Below are 6,569 nucleotides of genomic sequence, written 5' to 3' on the forward strand. Positions count from 1 at the left end.
GAATTTTAAGAACCTAAAAAAGATCCATTTTTTACATTCTCTACAGAAGATTTTGATTATCCCCAGACTTGGCCATTTCCACAAAATGAGAGCAAGCAACAGGAAACAAATCTTTTAGCACATCTAGCCAAAACAGTTATCCACTATCACTCAATAGGTAAAAAAGATCTTAGGTGAAAATCACCAGAAGGTTCTAAAAATGAATTATTGGATGGTGAAATATCGATTGAAGTTATCTAAATACTAATTTTTTAACATAATTTTTTTTATTGTTTGGGATATTTTTTCTGACCAGTTTTTCGTCAGAACATCAAACCTTTACCAGGCAGGACAATGAGCTGGACTAAGGAAGGACAACTTCAACATGAGAAAGAGTTATCTGTGTGGTTTGTTTTTAACTATAGATGAGTGCAGAGGTTTAAATGTATCCCAGTATTTAGGAGACTTTTTGCGCAGCAAACCTCGCAGTTTATTCCTTCCCCAAAAAAGCTGTCGGCAATTCTGTGAAACATCCCACAAGGTGTCACTAGAGGTGCATCAGCCAAAATACTCCTCGAACGCCCTTCCCTATCCTTGCTCCCTCTTCCTTGGAAACATGTTAGACAGCTTTGGAACGGGATGAGAAAGAGTTAATGCCAGAGCAGGAGAGTCCTGGTGCAGTGAGCACCTTTCAGCTGTAAGCAGCAAGGCAATGATTTCAACAGTAAAATGAACCGAGTACCCACAGATCAATGGGAAGTGCAAGCAACTTCAGGCATCAACTTTTAATGAACTACCTCAAAAAATTGACCCTAATAGAGAAAAAGAAATAAAATCAATCATCAGCTCTGCTTCAGTTCCATGCTAATGCTAGAAAAGATGGCTTGTTTCATTTTATTTTGATCATTCACAGTTCAATGCCCATCTTTCACACCTAACTCTGAAAGTTACACAGATGTCTTGCAAAAATCTGCTATCAGATATAATGGTGTGCTTGTTCCTCACCAATAGTTGTCAGTTAAGGCCTTTTCTATTGAACATTGCATGAACTCAGCATGAATTCAAAACTACTGTGCTGGATTAAAAACAAAACAAAACAAAACTCCTATATTGCCCCTTCTACCACTCCCCTGTATTTCCCTTTCTTGAAAAAAAAACAACAAAACAAAACAGATCTCACTTGAGAGAAAGGTTGATTCATTTGAAAACCATCTCTGATGCAGCTCTCAGGCAGAAATTACAATCCAGTACCTAAATTTTTTTAATCTCTAAAAAATCTGTAGGATTTGGAGCCTTAGAAGATGACATAATTACTCACAGGTGAACAGAGGCACAGCTGCTCCAAGTTGTCCCAAGTACACCAGGTGTAAGGACTTACTTTGCTTACTTTGCCTATTGCCTGACAACACAGCTGCAGCACATCTTCCTGGAACAAAGTTCCAGGAGCATTTGGGATCTCCAAAACATATTAAAAAAATCAGGAAGGGATAACATGGCTACTCTGTAAGTTTACTTTGGAGAAGAAAATACCTCATGTTAAGAAAACTGCATTAATATGATCCTTAAAAAATCAAAAAAGCCGGCGTTTGCCTTGTTTTTCACAAGCTTATCAAACATTTCCATTCAAAAGAGCTGATTACTGTAACTTCACAAATTTCCTTTGCCTGTTCAGGTTACTTTGTAAACAAACAAACCACTTTTGTGGCTCTCTGCTCCTCCTCCCTCATCAGTAAAGTGGGTTTATTCTACTTCAGACTTTATGAACACACATCAATACCTCACTGCAAAATATCATCAAATTATGACAAAGACTTTCCACTTCTCATGGTTTGTGTTACTTGGGATAGCCAGGAGTTTTATCCTCCATTTACCTTCTGAACAAGTTCAAATAATATCTTCATTTGTCCTTGTATTTGTGGAGCCTTAACTTAAATCACTATGGCAAGACTTGTATTTTACAGCTGATCTTGACAGGCTGCTAAATTTGTTTCCCTGCACAAGGGTATTTTTTGCTTTTTTTCAACTTTAATAGCAAAGTTCTTCCATGCCCTTTGAGAACTTGGAGGGTTTTTTTAGTGCCCATAAAATGTTTAAACTAGTATCTGTGAAGACTGTAAGAAAAACAGTTCTTGGTTTTGGTTTTTCCTCACTTTTTGAGACCCTTTAAATTTTTAGGTTCACTATATAGGAAGTGAGGTTTCTCCTAATTGCTAATAAATAACACTCCCCTTTTTCCATTACCCCTTTGGCTTCCTTCCACTATATCTCCAGATTTGGGAAGGGGGATACCTACAGCTACAGGCTTTTTAGTACACTCAGGAGAATGACTTGTATGAAGGATTTCAGAGAGCTTTGACCTCTTTTTTTTTTCTTTTTTTTTTTTTTTTTCCTGTAGATCCATTCACTAATTTATTTTTTTTTCAAATGCTCAACTTCAAAAGCAAGGGAGATCTAAGAGTGGTATTTATTTGTTTTGGAAAACAAGTTTGCAAAGCAGAAGGGATGACTTCTAGACGAAAATGTAAACATCTGAAATACAATAATTTTGACTGGGTTGTTTATACCATTGGTCCTTGTTCATTCACGAGCTCCAACTGCTCTTCAAAGCACTATTTCACAAAGGGGAAAAAAAACCCATCACCTCTCTCCATGTTTCTCTCTAATCCTAGGGAAAGAAGAACTCCATCGAACCCTTCCCAAGTCCTACCACGAAATACATTCTTCCAAACGCCTGTAGGATAACAATTCCCTTGGGAGGGACTGGAAGAGCTCGACTTTTCATGTGCAGCAATGGTGCCATCTACAGCCCGAGCGAGGCCACAACAACCCCAGCGAGCCGCTGGAGCCACACAGATGTGTTTTTGCCACATCTGCTCTTCCAAAACTCAGTTGTGCCCGAGCATGAAACTTCAATATGATATTTAATACTGATATTTAGTAGGATATATTTTATACTTTACCCGTGCAGACACGAAAAAATTTCTAGCTGTTTATTCTCAGGTTGCATGGTTTTTAAAACTCTTCAGTTATGGACTGAACTCACCAATAGCTAAATTGGGTGTTTAGCAGATGTATCTATGGAAACCATGTGGTAGAGGCAAAAAGCAGAAGGACATTACATCTCTGTTGTCACACACACACAAAAGACACTGCACAGGGTGTATTTTACAGATTGCCAGAACAAAGTTACTGGACCTTTTTATAAGCCATAGTTTAGCTGTCATCTGTACAATAAAGACTGACATCTCTACTTGTTATTTAAAGGGAAAAAAACCCAAGTCTCACAGTGCAGCTGGCATGTTACTGAGAAGCTTCACTTCCTAGGAATTAAAATGGAAATATGTCAATAAGCAGCCTGAGAAATAAAATGTCAATATATAAAGTCAGTTCAGGAACAATATACACATGCAAGCCTAATGTAACCAGTAAAGTGGGCAAGGTTTTTCCAAGGGTGAATGAAATAAGGACTGGAAATGCAGTTTGGAATCTGATAATCAGACTTGATGGAATAAAAGTTCCGAACCACAGGGCTGCTTCACCTTGTTCTCAAAATTCATTGCCTGGTTATTCCAATCTGTGTAAAAGAGATAAGGTCACAAGGAGTTGCTTCAGGGAAAGCGACAGTAAAAAAAAAAAAAAAAAAAAAAAAAAAGGACAGCTACTAAGTGAAAAAGGACAATACTAAGTGAAAAAGTAAAACAAACCAGTGAGCTAAATAAAAAGCAGCAAGTCAAAAGGCAGAAGTCAAAGCTTAACTTCCTACTAAACAAAGTTCAGTTGTTAGGAAAAGAGGGATCTTAGGTAAAGACAGCTGCAGAGTTCAGTGACACCATGAAAGCAGAAGGTTCCCAGGGATGCCAACAAGCAGAACATAGAGTAGCCCTGATACAAATTGAGAACTATAATTCAGCATCTTCCCACACATTCAGCAGCTTTCTCATCCTGCACAGCAGAGTCTGCACACTAGGGAAAGACACCCTAAAAAGTAATTAAGAATATTTTTTTAAAAAAACCCCAAACATGTTGACCTTTTTCTTTTACAAGGAAAAAAATGTTTTGCCTAAAATATTTGAAATCTTTTTCCCCTCCAGTGTGATGGATCTGTAAGTCAGTGCACTTCTGCTTTATTAAGTCAGTCAAGAATTTGTCAATGCTGGAAAATACAGTTCAACCTTGACTAATTTTTGCTTGAGCAAACTGTTGAAGCAGAAAATGAAATGAAGATTGCACCTGTGATACCACAGGAGAACTATCCTGCAACAGTTCTATGTCCATACATTATAATATTCATCAAGGTGGCATAAATACAAATAGCAATGTAAATATCAGTCTTAAAGGTGCAGAACTTAACATCAGCATAAACAGAACAGAAGACTGGCGATAGAGGCATCATAAAGTCACCCTAGGACACAAGGATGCCTACTTCAGATGGGAAAATGAAATGGATGTACAAATCAGATCTGAGAGCATTCAAAAAGCCTGAAAGCTTTCTCATTAATTTCCAAGATGTAACAGGAGATTTATGGAGACTGTGCCATAGATTTTAAATAATTTAATTAAAGCTTTGCTCAGGAGCATGGGGAAAGATGGTATAAGACCAGACAATTTAATAAAGCATGGAAAATATTAGAGGGAAAAAAAGGACCATGTCCAAGGGAACAGTAAATTCACTTGATGAGAGTGAGTCCTGAGAAGCCCTGGTGAAATTAATTTAGAAAAAAATAGTGATTGCATTGGAAAGAGCAAATATAAACTAGAAGGCTGTAAAGAGATGTCAACAGAAACTTAAAAAAAAAAAAAAAAAAAAAAAAAAAAAAAAAGACATTTTCCTCTAAGAAGTGCTGATGTAAAAAAGCTTTTCAATACAAGCACATTATGTCTTTTAGGACAGAGTCCCTTTCATATACTGAACATATTACACAATATGTTTGGTGAAAAGGTTTTATGATTATTTCTCCAAAGAATAAGAAACAAACGGAAATTTCTGCTTTGTAAAAAAAATAAAAAATGGAAAATGCAAGGAAATAAGAGCTTTTCATAGAAAGCTTTGTATTCCTCTACAGGAAGCTAAGAAACAAAATTGAACATTTTTCAGGCAGTAAGTCATCTTTTCAAGTCTTGATCGGCATTTTAAACACCCTACAGGGCACAGATGCAATTTATAGATGTTTGTTTGCATCTCTACTAAATTTCTTCTTTTATGAATGTATAAGGTACACACAAATACCATTTAACCTTCTCAAAAACAACCCTGGCTTGTAGGACAGCACTTTTACAGCAAAACAAACATTGTGTGAGCCTAACTTGTAGGACTGTGAGTCTATTTTTCAGAATGAAAGGAACCAGGCCTTGCTGCTTTTGGCTTACTGCAGGTTTTGTTGTACTGATGTGGATGAGGAGCTGAGGGGAGATTAAACTCTCATCATAAACCAGCATGTGACCCTTCATCTCAAACCACACCAGAGCTTTTAAAATCGCTTCATAATCCATCAAATTTGCTGCAGGTTCAACAGTGGAAGCTAATGGTGGCTTGAATGCCCAGCAGTACTCCTGGAAGCCAGTTTTAGGGGTCAAAGCAGGACTTTGAGTAAACAAAGAGATTGTTATGTCAATGCTTCTGAAGGGATATACACAATCTATCCTCTTTAGTGTGCATTAAATCCACATTTACCTGTCTCCTTCTCAGGCTGATGAAGCTCCTGGTCCCTTCCACTATTCCCACTGGAAAGGCACCAAAAAGGCAGCATCCACTCTTCCCAGCCTTTTGCCCTGAGATGTTGTTCTTCTCATAAATCTGCTCTCTGAATATTGTTCCTAAACACTTCCAGCTTTTCTAAATCAGATCAGTTCTAATCTATATAAAAATATAGTTTGCTATGACTATCTTCTGCTCCTATCTCTCCAAGTTAACAGCTCTACTAAATCCTCTACTTATTTTTTTTTTAATTTTTATTTTCCCCCAGGCAATAATAATCTAAGTCTCCTTTTCAATGTATTTCTCCCATCTCTCAGGTGTCCCTTTCACCCTGATGGATCACTGTTTCAACAGCTTCTGACATGCTCAAAGACTCTGCCAGCAGCACATCAAACCACTGCACATGAGCTAATCCTGTAATCAGCACACAAACAAGGCTAACACATCTCCAGGCTGAGAATTTATACTTACTCCCTGGATGCAGGCACATCACACATCTCTGCTGCTTTGGCCATCGTTGGCAATCAGTTATTCCTTGGAACAGGCCAATATTGGATATTTTTTATTGCTACTGTCACAGTTACTGAGAGGGTTCACTCCCTTCTACTCACTGTTTTCCTGTCAATGCTCTGGTATCAGTTGAACAAGCTGACAAATCTGACACTTTTTCCTCATCCATTCCATTTCCAGAGCCTCTGTTCAGTTGAATGTGTCCTTTCAGGCTCCTGTCTTCATCAGCCTGTCAGTTCCTGGTATCATCTCACTGCAACTTAAAGGCTTAGCCCCTTGCAGCTGAGAAAAAACAAGTTTCTCTTTAATTGTATCAAAGAAATTATAAGTAATTCATAACTAAGATAATTAAAAGCTTGAAGAAACATTTTTCCTCAAACAACAC

Source organism: Oenanthe melanoleuca, chromosome 4, assembly GCF_029582105.1.
Source record: "Oenanthe melanoleuca isolate GR-GAL-2019-014 chromosome 4, OMel1.0, whole genome shotgun sequence".
In the NCBI taxonomy this organism is placed as follows: domain Eukaryota; kingdom Metazoa; phylum Chordata; class Aves; order Passeriformes; family Muscicapidae; genus Oenanthe; species Oenanthe melanoleuca.